Consider the following 20,994-nt stretch of genomic DNA (forward strand, 5'->3'; position numbering starts at 1 on the left):
AGACGCGCTTTTGCCTTGAACTTCAATCTACCCGTCATATTACCTGTTTATAAATGATCTATCTGTAAACTCGAGAAACCAGTTTATTTTGTCCAATAATGGCTGTTGTGTGTTTTAGGGTGGTGGGATTGTTTCCTGTTAAAATAAAACCAGGAAACAGAGAGTCCCGGGTGCTGAGTGTTGATGCTCGTTTTAGTTACGCAACATCCATCCATCTGTCTTCGTTTGTTGTCACAGTTATCCAAGTTGTGTGTGTGTGTGTGTGTGTGTGTGTGTGTGTGTGTGTGTGTGTGTGTGTGTGTGTGTGTGTGTGTGTGTGTGTGTGTTTTTGACTAATGCTTTCTCTGTATTTGTTCTGTAGGGGATTTGGCAAGCAGGGATTCCAGTGTCAAGGTAGGTGTCTCTCCACTACCATGAGAATCGATTTCTTGTACCCACACACACACACACACACACTCACTCACCCACTCACACTCACCCACCCACACACACACTCACACACTCACCCACCCACACACACACACACCACTATCTGCCCCAGGCTTCTGATTCTGGAACCTTTCTGCTCTCAGCATGGAGGAGAACTATGACACTCTTACTTCTCTCCTTTCTCGCTGTTCCTCTCTCTCTCTGTCTGTTCCTCTCTCTCTCTGTCTCTCTCTCTCTCTCGCTGTTTCTCTGTTCCTCTCTCTCTCTCTCTCTCTGTCTCTCTCTCTCTCTCTGTTCCCCTCTCTCTCTTTGTTCCTCTCTCTGTCTCTCTCTCTCTCTCTCTCTCTCTCTCTCCCCTCTCCGTGTGTGTCGGCGTGAGTGTGTGACCCCCCTATTGGTTGTCCTGGGTTGAGCCTCTCAGCCACCTGTGTGTCTGGAGTAGAGAGAGAATCCCTTCACAGCTCAGGGAGAAAGAGATTTCCTCTCTCCACTAGGTCACACATACATTCACATTTAGCAGATTGTGTGTGTGTGTGTGTGTGTGTGTGTGTGTGTGTGTGTGTGTGTGTGTGTGTTGACTTAGAGATGAGATGGACATCACGTTGGTTCTAACTCGTTATCCATTGTTGATGTCGGTGTGTTGAAGGTTTAATCGGAGGAGGACTGATGGCCGTGTTTTATTGTTAAAGTCAGTTTTTAAAACATTTTTATTTTCAATTTAACAAGTCAGTTAAGAACAAATTCTTATTTACAATGACGGCCTATCGGGGAACAGTGGGTTAACTGCCTTGTTCAGGGACAGAATAACAGATTTTTTTTACCTTGTCAGCTCAGGGATTCAATCCAGCAACCTTTCAGTTACTAGTCCAACACTCTAACTAACCACTAGGCTACCTGCCCCCCCCCCCCCTCTAACCACTAGGCTACCTGCCCCCCCCCTCTAACCACTAGGCTACCTGCCCCCTCCACTCTAACCACTAGGCTACCTGCCGTCCCCCCACTCTAACCACTAGGCTACCTGCCGTCCCTCCACTCTAACCACTAGGCTACCTGCCGCCCCTCCACTCTAACCACTAGGCTACCTGCCGCCCCTACACTCTAACCACTAGGCTACCTGCAGCCCCTCCACTCTAACCACTAGGCTACCTGCCTCCCCTCCACTCTAACCACTAGGCTACCTGCCGTCCCTCCACTCTAACCACTAGGCTACCTGCCGCCTCTACACTCTAACCACTAGGCTACCTGCCGCCTCTACACTCTAACCACTAGGCTACCTGCCGCCTCTACACTCTAACCACTAGGCTACCTGCCGCCCCTCCACTCTAACCACTAGGCTACCTGCCGTCCCTCCACTCTAACCACTAGGCTACCTGCCGCCCCTCCACTCTAACCACTAGGCTACCTGCCGCCCCTCCACTCTAACCACTAGGCTACCTGCAGCCCCTCCACTCTAACCACTAGGCTACCTGCCTCCCCTCCACTCTAACCACTAGGCTACCTGCCGTCCCTCCACTCTAACCACTAGGCTACCTGCCGTCCCTCCACTCTAACCACTAGGCTACCTGCCGCCTCTACACTCTAACCACTAGGCTACCTGCCGTCCCTCCACTCTAACCACTAGGCTACCTGCCGTCCCTCCACTCTAACCACTAGGCTACCTGCCGTCCCTCCACTCTAACCACTAGGCTACCTGCCGCCCCTCCACTCTAACCACTAGGCTACCTGCCTCCCCTCCACTCTAACCACTAGGCTACCTGCCTCCCCTCCACTCTAACCACTAGGCTACCTGCCGCCCCTCCACTCTAACCACTAGGCTAGCTGCCGTCCCTCCACTCTAACCACTAGGCTACCTGCCGCCCCTCCACTCTAACCACTAGGCTACCTGCCGCCCCGATAATGATAGTATTATTTTATTGAATATGTTTTGGATTATGTAGTCGACTGTTGTAGCCGACTATTGTAGCTGACTGTTGTAGCTGACTATTGTAGCTGACTGTTGTAGCCGACTAATGTAGCTGACTATTGTAGCTGACTATTGTAGCTGACTATTGTAGCTGACTGTTGTAGCTGACTGTTGTAGCTGACTATTGTAGCTGACTATTGTAGCCGACTATTGTAGCCGACTATTGTAGCCGACTATTGTAGCCGACTATTGTAGCCGACTATTGTAGCCGACTAATGTAGCTGACTATTGTAGCTGACTATTGTAGCTGACTATTGTAGCTGACTGTTGTAGCTGACTATTGTAGCCGACTATTGTAGCCGACTGTTGTAGCCGACTGTTGTAGCCGACTATTGTAGCCGACTATTGTAGCCGACTATTGTAGCCGACTATTGTAGCCGACTGTTGTAGCTGACTGTTGTAGCTGACTGTTGTAGCTGACTATTGTAGCTGACTATTGTAGCTGACTGATTTGGGTTTATTTGTCTCTCCACACACAGCTCATGTGTTGTTTGTCCGTAGTTCAGCTTGGACTTTATATCACTTAGGACATTACACATGTAGGAGTTTATATTACGCAACATTCCGCAGGATGTGTGTGTGTGTGTGTGTGTGTGTGTGTGTGTGTGTGTGTGTGTGTGTGTGTGTGTGTGTGTGTGTGTGTGTGTGTGTGTGTGTGAGCATGCATTAGGGAGATTAGAAGATAAATGGAGTGTGTGATGTTTACCAGTAAACCACTGTCTGTGTTTTCTATGGGTTCTAGCTGTGTTTATAGTGTATCTACAGAACCTTCACATAGTATTCATACCCCCTGTACTTATTCCACATGTTGTTGTAATAATTACAGCCTGAATTAAAAAAAAATATTTAATATATTTTATTTTCTCACCCATCTACACACAATACCCCATAATGACATCACAATACCCCATAATGACATCACAATACCCCATAATGACATCACAGTACCCCATAATGACATCACAATACCCCATAATGACAATCACAATACCCCATAATAACAAACTGAAGAAAAAAAACATGTTTTTCTGTAATGTTTTACATCAGTATTTTGGGGGGTCAGACCGTGAGACATCAGTAGTGTCCATGTTGGGTTTTAGTGGGGGTCAGACATCTGTAGTGTCCATGTTGGGTTTTAGTGGGGGTCAGACATCTGTAGTGTCCATGTTGGGTTTTAGTGGGGGTCAGACATCTGTAGTGTCCATGTTGGGTTTTAGTGGGGGTCAGACATCTGTAGTGTCCATGTTGGGTTTTAGTGGGGGTCAGACATCTGTAGTGTCCATGTTGGGTTTTAGTGGGGGTCAGACCATGAGACATCTGTAGTGTCCATGTTGGGTTTTAGTGGGGGTCAGACATCTGTAGTGTCCATGTTGGGTTTTAGTGGGGGTCAGACATCTGTAGTGTCCATGTTGGGTTTTAGTGGGGGGTCAGACATCTGTAGTGTCCATGTTGGGTTTTAGTGGGGGTCAGACATCTGTAGTGTCCATGTTGGGTTTTAGTGGGGGTCAGACCATGAGACATCTGTAGTGTCCATGTTGGGTTTTAGTGGGGGTCAGACATCTGTAGTGTCCATGTTGGGTTTTAGTGGGGGTCAGACATCTGTAGTGTCCATGTTGGGTTTTAGTGGGGGTCAGACATCTGTAGTGTCCATGTTGGGTTTTAGTGGGGGTCAGACATCTGTAGTGTCCACATCTGTAGTGTCCATGTTGGGTTTTAGTGGGGGTCAGACATCTGTAGTGTCCATGTTGGGTTTTAGTGGGGGTCAGACATCTGTAGTGTCCATGTTGGGTTTTAGTGGGGGTCAGACATCTGTAGTGTCCATGTTGGGTTTTAGTGGGGGTCAGACATCTGTAGTGTCCATGTTGGGTTTTAGTGGGGGTCAGACATCTGTAGTGTCCATGTTGGGTTTTAGTGGGGGTCAGACATCTGTAGTGTCCATGTTGGGTTTTAGTCTACAAATTATTTCGATGGCGTTCTCCGTTTTTTTTTTGCTCTACGAACCCCACAAGTGTCACATGACTAGTCATATAAACCAATTAATTTGTAAACATTTCGATAAAACAAAAAACAAAAATAATCCACTTTTGACGTTATGGGATATTGTATGTAGGCCAGTGACACACAATCTCAATTTAATCCAATTTTTAAATGTCTTCTTGTAACACAGCGAAATGTGGAAAAAGTCAAGGGGTGTGAATACTTTCTGTCAGCTCCAGAATTATTGGCACCCTTGATAAAGATAAGTGAAAAAACAGACCTGCTGTTTTCAACTCTCCAGAGACAGCAGGAGCGGTAGAGATACTCTCAATGATCGGCTATGAAAAAGCCAACAGACATTTACTCCTGAGGTGCTGACCTGTTGAACCCTCGACAACTACTGTGATTATTATTATCTGACCCTGCTGGTCATCTATGAACATTTGAACATCTTGGCCATGTTCTGTTATAATCTCCACCCGGCACAGCCAGAAGAGGACTGGCCACCCCTCATAGCCTGGTTTCTCTCCACCCGGCACAGCCAGAAGAGGACTGGCCCCCCCTCATAGCCTGGTTCCTCTCCACCCGGCACAGCCAGAAGAGGACTGGCCACCCTTCATAGCCTGGTTCCTCTCTACCCAGTACAGCCAGAAGAGGACTGGCCACCCCTCATAGCCTGGTTCCTCTCTACCCAGTACAGCCAGAAGAGGACTGGCCACCCCTCATAGCCTGGTTCCTCTCTACCCAGTACAGCCAGAAGAGGACTGGCCACCCCTCATAGCCTGGTTCCTCTCTAGGTTTCTTCCTAGGTTCTGGCCTTTCTAGGGAGTTTTTCCTAGCCACCGTGCTTCTACACCTGCATTGCTTGCTGTTTGGGGGGGTTTTAGGCTGGGTTTCTGTACAGCACTTTGAGACATCAGCTGATGTAAGAAGGGCTTTATAAATACATTTGATTTGATTTGATGTCATTAGTACAGATAGTGAGCTGTACTCACTGGATAGTTTATTAGGTACACCGTCCCTTTCACCACAATGGATCGCTCCTCCAGACAGAGAGTCACGTGGTCGTAGCTTGTTATATAAAGCAGGCAGACAGGCATCGAGGCATTCAGTTACTGTTCCATTGAATGTTAGAACGGGCAAAAACGAGTGACCTACAGTGGCTCAGAAAGTATTCAGACCCCTTGACTTTTTTCCACATTTTGTTACGTTACAGCCTTACTCTAAAATATATAATTTTTTTTAAATCCTCAGTAATCTACAACCAATACACCATAATGACATCACAATACCCAAATAATGACATCACAATAATCCATAATGACATCACAATACCCCATAATGACATCACAATACCCCATAATGACATCACAATACCCAAATAATGACATCACAATAATCCATAATGACATCACAATACCCCATAATGACATCACAATACCCCATAATGACATCACAATAACCCATAATGACATCACAATACCCCATAATGACAAAGCGAAAACAGGTTTTTAGAATTTCTTTCCAATTTATTGAAAATATAAATCACATTTCCATAAGTATTCAGACCTTTTGCTATGAGACTTGAAATTGAACTCAGGTGCATCCTGTTTCCATTGATCGTCCTTGAGATGTTTCTACAACTTGATTGGAGTCCACCTGTGGTAAATTCAATTGATTGGACATGATTTGGAAAAGGCACACACCTGTCTATATAAGGTCCTACAGTTGGCAGTGCATGTCAGAGCAAAAACAAAGCCATGAGGTCGAAGGAATTGTCCATAGAGCTCTGAGACAGGATTGTGTCGAGGCACAGATCTGGGGAAGGGTACCAAAACATTTCTGCAGCATTGAAGGTCCCCAAGAACACAGTGGCCTCCATTATTCTGAAATGGAAGAAGTTTTGAACCACTAAGACTCTTCCCCTCAGCTCCCTCTCTCCTCCCACTCCCTCTCTCCCCATCCCTCTCTCCCCCCCCTCTCCTCCCACTCCCTCTCTCCTCCCACTCCCTCTCTCCCCATCCCTCTCCTCCCACTCCCTCTCTCCTCCCACTCCCTCTCTCCCCATCCCTCTCCTCCCACTCCCTCTCTCCTCCCACTCCCTCTCTCCCCATCCCTCTCTCCCCATCCCTCTCTCCCCATCCCTCTCTCCTCCCACTCCCTCTCTCCCCATCCCTCTCCTTCTCGGTGAGTCGTAGCTCTGTGTGTCTGCCTCTGTGTGTGTGTGTGTGTGTGTGTGTGTGTGTGTGTGTGTGTGTGTGTGTGTGTGTTAGCAGTGTGTGTGTGTGTGTTAGCAGTGTGTGTGTGTGTGTGTGTGTGTGTGTGTGTGTTAGCAGTGTGTTAGCAGTGTGTGTGTGTGTTAGCAGTGTGTGTGTGTGTGTGTGTGTGTGTGTTAGCAGTGTGTGTGTGTGTGTGTGTGTGTGTGTGTGTGTGTGTGTGTGTGTGTGTGTGTGTGTGTGTGTGTGTGTGTGTGTGTGTGTGTGTGTGTGTGTGTGTGTGTGTGTGTGTGTGTGTGTGTTAGCAGTGTGTGTTTGAAGGTGTGGGCCTTGATGGACCTATTTATTTTTAGCAGAAGTGTTCCATGGGGAACTACTACATAGGATAGAGAGAGACTGAGAGATAGAGAGACAGGGTAGAATGGAGAGACGGAGGGATAGAGAGAGACTGAGAGATAGAGAGAGAGGGATAGAGAGAGAGACGGAGGGATAGAGAGAGAGACTGAGAGATAGAGACTGAGAGATAGAGAGAGAGGGAGGGATGGAGAGACAGGGTAGAATGGAGAGAGATGGAGGGATGGAGAGAGAGGGTAGAATGGAGAGAGATGGGGGGATAGGGAGAGAGACGGAGGGAGGGAGAGAGACTGAGAGATGGAGGGATAGAGAGAGACTGAGGGATGGAGATGGAGGGATAGAGAGAGACTGAGAGATAGAGACGGAGGGATAGAGAGAGACTGAGAGATAGAGACGGAGGGATAGAGAGAGACTGAGAGATAGAGAGACAGGGTAGAATGGAGAGAGATGGAGGGATGGGGAGGGATGGAGAGGGAGGGATGGAGAGAGACGGAGGGATAGAGAGAGAGGGAGGGATGGAGAGACAGGGTAGAATGGAGAGAGATGGAGGGATGGAGAGAGAGGGTAGAATGGAGAGAGATGGGGGGATAGGGAGAGAGACGGAGGGAGGGAGAGAGAGGGTAGAATGGAGAGAGATGGAGGGATAGGGAGAGAGATGGAGGGATAGAGAGAGAGATGGAGGGATAGAGAGAGAGGGAGAGAGAGGGAGAGAGGGAGAGAGAGGGAGGGATGGGAGGGAGAGAGATCGAGAAGGTCTGTCTGTCACTTCCTGACCATAGATGTTAGTTTCTGTGGTAGAGTAGGTCAGGGCGTGACAGGTTTTTTTCTTCTATGTTTTCTATTTATATGTTCAGGTTCTAGTTTTCTATTTCTATGTTGGGGTTTTGTTTGGGATGATCTCCAATTAGAGGCAGCTGGTCCTCGTTGTCTCTAATTGGAGATCATACTTAAGTCGGGTTTTTTCCCACCTGGGTTTTGTGGGAGATTATCTTTGAGTCAGTGTATGTTTACCGCGTCACGTTTGTTGTTTCGTCATTAAGTATATTTATGTATTGCGTAGTTTCACAGTGTAAATAAAAGGTGGAACGACACACATGCACTGCCAGTCTTATAGCAAGGCTATCTCTATAGATGTAGGACTGCCAGTCTTATAGCCAGGCTATCTCTATAGATGTATCAGTAGGACTGCCAGTCTTATAGCCAGGCTATCTCTATAGATGTATCAGTAGGACTGCCAGTCTTATAGCCAGGCTATCTCTATAGATGTATCAGTAGGAATGCCAGTCTTATAGCCAGGCTATCTCTATAGATGTATCAGTAGGACTGCCAGTCTTATAGCAAGGCTATCTCTATAGATGTATCAGTAGGAATGCCAGTCTTAAGCCAGCTATCTCTATAGATGTATCAGTAGGACTGCCAGTCTTATAGCCAGGCTATCTCTATAGATGTATCAGTAGGACTGCCAGTCTTATAGCAAGGCTATCTCTATAGATGTATCAGTAGGACTGCCAGTCTTATAGCCAGGCTATCTCTATAGATGTATCAGTAGGACTGCCAGTCTTATAGCCAGGCTATCTCTATAGATGTATCAGTAGGACTGCCAGTCTTATAGCAAGGCTATCTCTATAGATGTATCAGTAGGACTGCCAGTCTTATAGCAAGGCTATCTCTATAGATGATCAGTAGGACTGCCAGTCTTATAGCCAGGCTATCTCTATAGATGTATCAGTAGGACTGCCAGTCTTATAGCAAGGCTATCTCTATAGATGTATCAGTAGGACTGCCAGTCTTATAGCAAGGCTATCTCTATAGATGGTAGGACTGCCAGTCTTATAGCCAGGCTATCTCTATAGATGTATCAGTAGGACTGCCAGTCTTATAGCCAGGCTATCTCTATAGATGTATCAGTAGGACTGCCTGTCTTATAGCCAGGCTATCTCTATAGATGTATCAGTAGGACTGCCAGTCTTATAGCCAGGCTATCTCTATAGATGTATCAGTAGGACTGCCAGTCTTATAGCCAGGCTATCTCTATAGATGTATCAGTAGGACTGCCAGTCTTATAGCCAGGCTATCTCTATAACACTCTACTGCCAGGTGAGGGTATTAAACAGTGGAATAACACTCTACTGCCAGGCGACGGTATTAAACAGTGGAATAACACTCTACTGCCAGGTATTAAACAGTGGAATAACACTCTACTGCCAGGTGACGGTATTAAACAGTGGAATAACACTCTACTGCCAGGTGAGGGTATTAAACAGTGGAATAACACTCTACTGCCAGGTGACGGTATTAAACAGTGGAATAACACTCTACTGCCAGGTATTAAACAGTGGAATAACACTCTACTGCCAGGTGACGGTATTAAACAGTGGAATAACACTCTACTGCCAGGCGACAGTATTAAACAGTGGAATAACACTCTACTGCCAGGCGACGGTATTAAACAGTGGAATAACACTCTACTGCCAGGCGACGGTATTAAACAGTGGAATAACACTCTACTGCCAGGGTATTAAACAGTGGAATAACACTCTACTGCCAGGTAGTTAAACAGTGGAATAACACTCTACTGCCAGGTGACGGTATTAAACAGTGGAATAACACTCTACTGCCAGACGGTATTAAACAGTGGAATAACACTCTACTGCCAGGCGACGGTATTAAACAGTGGAATAACACTCTACTGCCAGGTCACGGTATTAAACAGTGGAATAACACTCTACTGCCAGGTATTAAACAGTGGAATAACACTCTACTGCCAGGCGACGGTGTGTAAGGTGTGTTTAGAGTGTGTGTGTGTGTGTGTGTGTGTGTGTGTGTGTGTGTGTGTGTGTGTGTGTGTGTGTGTGTATGTAACTAGGTTAATTGTATATCTCAGTAGGGACCGTCTCGTCCTGATTCACTCTGCTAGTCCTATATAGGTCATATTCCATCAGACAACACACACACACACACACACACACACACACACACACACACACACACACACACACCTGGTGTGTCTATCTAACAGGTGTGTCTGTCTAACTAAATGTTACACTATGGGCCCTGGTCCCCTAAATGTTACACTATGGGGCCTGGTGCCCTAAATGTTACACTATGGGCCCTGGTCCCCTAAATGTTATACAATGGGCCCTGGTCCCCTAAATGTTACACTATGGGCCCTGGTCCCCTAAATGTTACACTGTGGGCCCTGGTCCCCTAAATGTTACACTATGGGGCCTGGTGCCCTAAATGTTACACTATGGGCCCTGGTCCCCTAAATGTTATACAATGGGCCCTGGTGCCCTAAATGTTACACTATGGGCCCTGGTCCCCTAAATGTTACACTATGGGCCCTGGTCCCCTAAATGTTACACTATGGGCCCTGGTCGCCTAAATGTTACACTGTGGGCCCTGGTCCCCTAAATGTTACACTATGGGCCCTGGTCCCCTAAATGTTACACTATGGGCCCTGGTCCCCTAAATGTTACACTATGGGCCCTGGTCCCCTAAATGTTACACTATGGGCCCTGGTCCCCTAAATGTTACACTATGGGCCCTGGTCCCCTAAATGTTACACTATAGGCCCTGGTCGCCTAAATGTTACACTGTGGGCCCTGGTCCCTTAAATGTTACACTATGGGCCCTGGTCCCCTAAATGTTACACTATGGGCCCTGGTCCCCTAAATGTTACACTATGGGCCCTGGTCCCCTAAATGTTACACTATAGGCCCTGGTCCCCTAAATGTTACACTGTGGGCCCTGGTCCCCTAAATGTTACACTATGGGCCCTGGTCCCCTAAATGTTACACTATGGGCCCTGGTCCACATCAGTCCACTGTATAGGTGATAGGGTTTCCATTTGGGAGGCACTTTGTCAATGTTGGTAAGAACCAGTCAATGCTAATGTAGCTAAAGGCCCTCTGGCTAGCGCGCTATTCGCTAATTATATTGACTGCTGTTTGCTGTGGCCATATTTACAAAGTACACAGTACACACAACACAGTACACACACACACACACACACACACACACACACACACACACACACACACACACACACACACACACACACACACACACACACACACACACACACACACACACACACACACACACACACACACACACACACACACCAGACTGTGTTTCATCTCTAGTTATATCCAGGTATTGGTTGGGTCCAGACAGACACTGATGGTATAAATATTAGTGTTGAATGATGGAAGACTGTCTAACAGTGTTGAATGATGATAGACTGTCTAACAGTGTTGAATGATGAAAGACTGTCTAACAGTGTTGAATGATGGAAGACTGTCTAACAGTGTTGAATGATGATAGACTATCTAACAGTGTTGAATGATGATAGACTATCTAACAGTGTTGGATGATGGAAGACTGTCTAACAGTGTTGAATGATGGAAGACTGTCTAACAGTGTTGAATGATGGAAGACTGTAACAGTGTTGAATGATGATAGACTGTCTAACAGTGTTGAATGATGGAAGACTATCTAACAGTGTTGAATGATGGAAGACTGTCTAACAGTGTTGGATGATGGAAGACTATCTAACAGTGTTGAATGATGGAAGACTGTAACAGTGTTGAATGATGATAGACTGTTTAACAGTGTTCAATGATGATAGACTATCTAACAGTGTTGAATGATGGAAGACTATCTAACAGTGTTGAATGATGATAGACTGTTTAACAGTGTTGAATGATGGAAGACTGTAACAGTGTTGAATGATGGAAGACTGTCTAACAGTGTTGAATGATTGAAGATTGTCTAACAGTGTTGAATGATGGAAGACTGTAACAGTGTTGAATGATGATAGACTGTTTAACAGTGTTGAATGATGGAAGACTGTAACAGTGTTGAATGATGGAAGACTGTATAACAGTGTTGAATGATGATAGACTATCTAACAGTGTTGAATGATGGAAGACTGTAACAGTGTTGAATGATGGAAGACTGTCTAACAGTGTTGAATGATGGAAGACTGTAACAGTGTTGAATGATGGAAGACTGTCTAACAGTGTTGAATGATGAAAGACTGTAACAGTGTTGAATGATGGAAGACTGTCTAACAGTGTTGAATGATGATAGACTATCTAACAGTGTTGAATGATGGAAGACTATCTAACAGTGTTGAATGATGGAAGACTATCTAACAGTGTTGAATGATGATAGACTGTTTAACAGTGTTGAATGATGATAGACTATCTAACAGTGTTGAATGATGGAAGACTATCTAACAGTGTTGAATGATGGAAGACTATCTAACAGTGTTGAATGATGATAGACTGTTTAACAGTGTTGAATGATGATAGACTATCTAACAGTGTTGAATGATGGAAGACTATCTAACAGTGTTGAATGATGATAGACTGTTTAACAGTGTTGAATGATGGAAGACTATAACAGTGTTGAATGATGATAGACTGTTTAACAGTGTTGAATGATGGAAGACTATTTAACAGTGTTGAATGATGATAGACTATCTAACAGTGTTGAATGATGAAGACTATCTAACAGTGTTGAATGATGATAGACTGTATAACAGTGTTGAATGATGGAAGACTATCTAACAGTGTTGAATGATGATAGACTGTATAACAGTGTTGAATGATGGAAGACTGTCTAACAGTGTTGAATGATGGAAGACTATCTAACAGTGAATGATGGAAGACTATCTAACAGTGTTGAATGATGATAGACTGTATAACAGTGTTGAATGATGGAAGACTATCTAACAGTGTTGAATGATGGAAGACTATCTAACAGTGTTGAATGATGATAGACTATCTAACAGTGTTGGATGATGGAAGACTGTCTAACAGTGTTGAATGATGGAAGACTGTAACTGAGACTGTTTAACAGTGTTGAATGATGGAAGACTGTCTAACAGTGTTGAATGATGGAAGACTATCTAACAGTGAATGATGGAAGACTATCTAACAGTGTTGAATGATGATAGACTGTATAACAGTGTTGAATGATGGAAGACTATCTAACAGTGTTGAATGATGATAGACTATCTAACAGTGTTGGATGATGGAAGACTTCTAACAGTGTTGAATGATGATAGACATCTAACAGTGTTGAATGATGAAAGACTATCTAACAGTGTTGGATGATGGAAGACTATCTAACAGTGTTGAATGATGGAAGACTGTAACAGTGTTGAATGATGATAGACTGTTTAACAGTGTTCAATGATGATAGACTATCTAACAGTGTTGAATGATGGAAGACTATCTAACAGTGTTGAATGTTGATAGACTGTTTAACAGTGTTGAATGATGGAAGACTGTAACAGTGTTGAATGATGGAAGACTGTCTAACAGTGTTGAATGATTGAAGATTGTCTAACAGTGTTGAATGATGGAAGACTGTAACAGTGTTGAATGATGATAGACTATCTAACAGTGTTGAATGATGGAAGACTGTTTAACAGTGTTGAATGATGGAAGACTATCTAACATTGTTGAATGATGATAGACTGTTTAACAGTGTTGAATGATGATAGACTATCTAACAGTGTTGAATGATGGAAGACTATCTAACAGTGTTGAATGATGATAGACTATCTAACAGTGTTGGATGATGGAAGACTATCTAACAGTGTTGAATGATGGAAGACTATCTAACAGTGTTGAATGATGATAGACTATCTAACAGTGTTGAATGATGGAAGACTATCTAACAGTGTTGAATGATGATAGACTATCTAACAGTGTTGGATGATGGAAGACTATCTAACAGTGTTGAATGATGATAGACTGTCTAACAGTGTTGAATGATGATAGACTATCTAACAGTGTTGAATGATGATAGACTGTTTAACAGTGTTGAATTATGGTAGACTATAACAGTGTTGAATGATGATAGACTGTTTAACAGTGTTGAATGATGGAAGACTATCTAACAGTGTTGAATGATGATAGACTATCTAACAGTGTTGAATGATGATAGACTGTTTAACAGTGTTGAATGATGGAAGACTATCTAACAGTGTTGAATGATGATAGACTATCTAACAGTGTTGAATGATGAAGACTATCTAACAGTGTTGAATGATGATAGACTATCTAACAGTGTTGAATGATGAAGACTATCTAACAGTGTTGAATGATGGAAGACTATCTAACAGTGAATGATGGAAGACTATCTAACAGTGTTGAATGATGATAGACTGTATAACAGTGTTGAATGATGGAAGACTGTCTAACAGTGTTGAATGATGATAGACTGTATAACAGTGTTGAATGATGGAAGACTGTCTAACAGTGTTGAATGATGATAGACTGTATAACAGTGTTGAATGATGATAGACTGTCTAACAGTGTTGAATGATGATAGACTATCTAACAGTGTTGGATGATGGAAGACTATCTAACAGTGTTGAATGATGGAAGACTGTCTAACAGTGTTGAATGATGGAAGACTGTAACAGTGTTGAATGATGATAGACTGTCTAACAGTGTTGAATGATGGAAGACTATCTAACAGTGTTGAATGATGGAAGACTGTCTAACAGTGTTGAATGATGGAAGACTGTAACAGTGTTGAATGATGATAGACTGTCTAACAGTGTTGGATGAAGGAAGACTATCTAACAGTGTTGAATGATGGAAGACTGTAACAGTGTTGAGTGATGATAGACTGTTTAACAGTGTTCAATCATGATAGTCTATCTAACAGTGTTGAATGATGGAAGACTGTAACAGTGTTGAATGATGATAGACTGTTTAACAGTGTTGAATGATGGAAGACTGTAACAGTGTTGAATGATGGAAGACTATCTAACAGTGTTGAATGATGGAAGACTGTAACAGTGTTGAATGATGGAAGACTATCTAACAGTGTTGAATGATGATAGACTATCTAACAGTGTTGAATGATGGAAGACTATCTAACAGTGTTGAATGATGGAAGACTATCTAACAGTGTTGAATGATGATAGACTGTCTAACAGTGTTGAATGATGATAGACTATCTAACAGTGTTGAATGATGGAAGACTATCTAACAGTGTTGAATGATGGAAGACTATCTAACAGTGTTGAATGATGATAGACTGTTTAACAGTGTTGAATGATGATAGACTATCTAACAGTGTTGAATGATGGAAGACTATCTAACAGTGTTGAATGATGGAAGACTATAACAGTGTTGAATGATGATAGACTGTTTAACAGTGTTGAATGATGGAAGACTATCTAACAGTGTTGAATGATGATAGACTATCTAACAGTGTTGAATGATGAAGACTATCTAACAGTGTTGAATGATGATAGACTATCTAACAGTGTTGAATGATGATAGACTATCTAACAGTGTTGAATGATGGAAGACTATCTAACAGTGTTGAATGATGATAGACTATCTAACAGTGTTGAATGATGAAGACTATCTAACAGTGTTGAATGATGATAGACTGTATAACAGCGTTGAATGATGGAAGACTATCTAACAGTGTTGATTGATGAAGACTATCTAACAGTGTTGAATGATGGAAGACTATCTAACAGTGTTGAATGATGATAGACTATCTAACAGTGTTGAATGATGATAGACTGTATAACAGCGTTGAATGATGATAGATTGTCTAACAGTGTTGAATGATGGAAGACTGTATAACAGTGTTGAATGATGATAGACTGTATAACAGTGTTGAATGATGGAAGACTAACTAACAGTGTTGAATGATGATAGACTATCTAACAGTGTTGAATGATGATAGACTGTCTAACAGTGTTGAATGATGGAAGACTAACTAACAGTGTTGAATGATGATAGACTATCTAACAGTGTTGAATGATGATAGACTATCTAACAGTGTTGAATGATGGAAGACTATCTAACAGTGTTGAATGATGGAAGACTATCTAACAGTGTTGAATGATGATAGACTATCTAACAGTGTTGAATGATGGAAGACTGTATAACAGTGTTGAATGATGATAGACTATCTAACAGTGTGGAATGATGATAGACTATCTAACAGTGTTGAATGATGATAGACTATCTAACAGTGTTGAATGATGGAAGACTGTATAACAGTGTTGAATGATGGAAGACTGTATAACAGTGTTGAATGATGGAAGACTATCTAACAGTGTTGAATGATGGAAGACTATCTAACAGTGTTGAATGATGGAAGACTATCTAACAGTGTTGAATGATGATAGACTATCTAACAGTGTTGAATGATGGAAGACTATCTAACAGTGTTGAATGATGGAAGACTATAACAGTGTTGAATGATGATAGACTGTTTAACAGTGTTGAATGATGGAAGACTATCTAACAGTGTTGAATGATGATAGACTATCTAACAGTGTTGAATGATGAAGACTATCTAACAGTGTTGAATGATGATAGACTATCTAACAGTGTTGAATGATGATAGACTATCTAACAGTGTTGAATGATGAAGACTATCTAACAGTGTTGAATGATGATAGACTGTATAACAGCGTTGAATGATGGAAGACTATCTAACAGTGTTGATTGATGAAGACTATCTAACAGTGTTGAATGATGGAAGACTATCTAACAGTGTTGAATGATGATAGACTATCTAACAGTGTTGAATGATGATAGACTGTATAACAGCGTTGAATGATGATAGACTGTCTAACAGTGTTGAATGATGGAAGACGTAACTAACAGTGTTGAATGATGATAGACTATCTAACAGTGTTGAATGATGATAGACTATCTAACAGTGTTGAATGATGGAAGACTATCTAACAGTGTTGAATGATGGAAGACTATCTAACAGTGTTGAATGATGATAGACTATCTAACAGTGTTGAATGATGGAAGACTGTATAACAGTGTTGAATGATTATAGACTATCTAACAGTGTGGAATGATGATAGACTATCTAACAGTGTTGAATGATGAAGACTATCTAACAGTGTTGAATGATGATAGACTGTATAACAGTGTTGAATGATGGAAGACTATCTAACAGTGTTGAATGATGATAGACTGTATAACAGTGTTGAATGATGGAAGACTGTCTAACAGTGTTGAATGATGGAAGACTATCTAACAGTGAATGATGGAAGACTATCTAACAGTGTTGAATGATGATAGACTGTATAACAGTGTTGAATGATGGAAGACTATCTAACAGTGTTGAATGATGGAAGACTATCTAACAGTGTTGAATGATGATAGACTATCTAACAGTGTTGGATGATGGAAGACTATCTAACAGTGTTGAATGATGGAAGACTGTCTAACAGTGTTGAATGATGGAAGACTGTAACATTGTTGAATGATGATAGACTGTTTAACAGTGTTGAATGATGGAAGACTGTCTAACAGTGTTGAATGATGGAAGACTATCTAACAGTGAATGATGGAAGACTATCTAACAGTGTTGAATGATGATACACTGTATAACAGTGTTGAATGATGGAAGACTATCTAACAGTGTTGAATGATGATAGACTATCTAACAGTGTTGGATGATGGAAGACTATCTAACAGTGTTGAATGATGATAGACTATCTAACAGTGTTGAATGATGGAAGACTATCTAACAGTGTTGGATGATGGAAGACTATCTAACAGTGTTGAATGATGGAAGACTGTAACAGTGTTGAATGATGATAGACTGTTTAACAGTGTTCAATGATGATAGACTATCTAACAGTGTTGAATGATGGAAGACTATCTAACAGTGTTGAATGTTGATAGACTGTTTAACAGTGTTGAATGATGGAAGACTGTAACAGTGTTGAATGATGGAAGACTGTCTAACAGTGTTGAATGATTGAAGATTGTCTAACAGTGTTGAATGATGGAAGACTGTAACAGTGTTGAATGATGATAGACTATCTAACAGTGTTGAATGATGGAAGACTATTTAACAGTGTTGAATGATGGAAGACTATCTAACATTGTTGAATGATGATAGACTGTTTAACAGTGTTGAATGATGATAGACTATCTAACAGTGTTGAATGATGGAAGACTATCTAACAGTGTTGAATGATGATAGACTATCTAACAGTGTTGGATGATGGAAGACTATCTAACAGTGTTGAATGATGGAAGACTATCTAACAGTGTTGAATGATGATAGACTATCTAACAGTGTTGAATGATGGAAGACTATCTAACAGTGTTGAATGATGATAGACTATCTAACAGTGTTGGATGATGGAAGACTATCTAACAGTGTTGAATGATGATAGACTGTCTAACAGTGTTGAATGATGATAGACTATCTAACAGTGTTGAATGATGATAGACTGTTTAACAGTGTTGAATGATGGTAGACTATAACAGTGTTGAATGATGATAGACTGTTTAACAGTGTTGAATGATGGAAGACTATCTAACAGTGTTGAATGATGATAGACTATCTAACAGTGTTGAATGATGATAGACTGTTTAACAGTGTTGAATGATGGAAGACTATCTAACAGTGTTGAATGATGATAGACTATCTAACAGTGTTGAATGATGAAGACTATCTAACAGTGTTGAATGATGATAGACTATCTAACAGTGTTGAATGATGAAGACTATCTAACAGTGTTGAATGATGGAAGACTATCTAACAGTGAATGATGGAAGACTATCTAACAGTGTTGAATGATGATAGACTGTATAACAGTGTTGAATGATGGAAGACTGTCTAACAGTGTTGAATGATGATAGACTGTATAACAGTGTTGAATGATGGAAGACTGTCTAACAGTGTTGAATGATGATAGACTGTATAACAGTGTTGAATGATGATAGACTGTCTAACAGTGTTGAATGATGATAGACTATCTAACAGTGTTGGATGATGGAAGACTATCTAACAGTGTTGAATGATGGAAGACTGTCTAACAGTGTTGAATGATGGAAGACTGTAACAGTGTTGAATGATGATAGACTGTCTAACAGTGTTGAATGATGGAAGACTATCTAACAGTGTTGAATGATGGAAGACTGTCTAACAGTGTTGAATGATGGAAGACTGTAACAGTGTTGAATGATGATAGACTGTCTAACAGTGTTGGATGAAGGAAGACTATCTAACAGTGTTGAATGATGGAAGACTGTAACAGTGTTGAGTGATGATAGACTGTTTAACAGTGTTCAATCATGATAGTCTATCTAACAGTGTTGAATGATGGAAGACTGTAACAGTGTTGAATGATGATAGACTGTTTAACAGTGTTGAATGATGGAAGACTGTAACAGTGTTGAATGATGGAAGACTATCTAACAGTGTTGAATGATGGAAGACTGTAACAGTGTTGAATGATGGAAGACTATCTAACAGTGTTGAATGATGATAGACTATCTAACAGTGTTGAATGATGGAAGACTATCTAACAGTGTTGAATGATGGAAGACTATCTAACAGTGTTGAATGATGATAGACTGTCTAACAGTGTTGAATGATGATAGACTATCTAACAGTGTTGAATGATGGAAGACTATCTAACAGTGTTGAATGATGGAAGACTATCTAACAGTGTTGAATGATGATAGACTGTTTAACAGTGTTGAATGATGATAGACTATCTAACAGTGTTGAATGATGGAAGACTATCTAACAGTGTTGAATGATGGAAGACTATAACAGTGTTGAATGATGATAGACTGTTTAACAGTGTTGAATGATGGAAGACTATCTAACAGTGTTGAATGATGATAGACTATCTAACAGTGTTGAATGATGAAGACTATCTAACAGTGTTGAATGATGATAGACTATCTAACAGTGTTGAATGATGATAGACTATCTAACAGTGTTGAATGATGGAAGACTATCTAACAGTGTTGAATGATGATAGACTATCTAACAGTGTTGAATGATGAAGACTATCTAACAGTGTTGAATGATGATAGACTGTATAACAGCGTTGAATGATGGAAGACTATCTAACAGTGTTGATTGATGAAGACTATCTAACAGTGTTGAATGATGGAAGACTATCTAACAGTGTTGAATGATGATAGACTATCTAACAGTGTTGAATGATGATAGACTGTATAACAGCGTTGAATGATGATAGATTGTCTAACAGTGTTGAATGATGGAAGACTGTATAACAGTGTTGAATGATGATAGACTGTATAACAGTGTTGAATGATGGAAGACTAACTAACAGTGTTGAATGATGATAGACTATCTAACAGTGTTGAATGATGATAGACTGTCTAACAGTGTTGAATGATGGAAGACTAACTAACAGTGTTGAATGATGATAGACTATCTAACAGTGTTGAATGATGATAGACTATCTAACAGTGTTGAATGATGGAAGACTATCTAACAGTGTTGAATGATGGAAGACTATCTAACAGTGTTGAATGATGATAGACTATCTAACAGTGTTGAATGATGGAAGACTGTATAACAGTGTTGAATGATGATAGACTATCTAACAGTGTGGAATGATGATAGACTATCTAACAGTGTTGAATGATGATAGACTATCTAACAGTGTTGAATGATGGAAGACTGTATAACAGTGTTGAATGATGGAAGACTGTATAACAGTGTTGAATGATGGAAGACTATCTAACAGTGTTGAATGATGGAAGACTATCTAACAGTGTTGAATGATGGAAGACTATCTAACAGTGTTGAATGATGATAGACTATCTAACAGTGTTGAATGATGGAAGACTATCTAACAGTGTTGAATGATGGAAGACTATAACAGTGTTGAATGATGATAGACTGTTTAACAGTGTTGAATGATGGAAGACTATCTAACAGTGTTGAATGATGATAGACTATCTAACAGTGTTGAATGATGAAGACTATCTAACAGTGTTGAATGATGATAGACTATCTAACAGTGTTGAATGATGATAGACTATCTAACAGTGTTGAATGATGAAGACTATCTAACAGTGTTGAATGATGATAGACTGTATAACAGCGTTGAATGATGGAAGACTATCTAACAGTGTTGATTGATGAAGACTATCTAACAGTGTTGAATGATGGAAGACTATCTAACAGTGTTGAATGATGATAGACTATCTAACAGTGTTGAATGATGATAGACTGTATAACAGCGTTGAA

The 20,994-nt window shown here is 41.3% G+C and overlaps 1 pseudogene; it reads left to right on the forward strand.

Annotated features, from left to right (window-relative positions):
• Positions 1-335: 335 nt before the first annotated feature.
• Positions 336-20,994, forward strand: part of LOC123725124 (protein kinase C beta type-like) — a 127,392-nt pseudogene continuing 106,733 nt past the window's right edge.

Source organism: Salmo salar, chromosome ssa11, assembly GCF_905237065.1.
Source record: "Salmo salar chromosome ssa11, Ssal_v3.1, whole genome shotgun sequence".
NCBI lineage: Eukaryota > Metazoa > Chordata > Actinopteri > Salmoniformes > Salmonidae > Salmo > Salmo salar.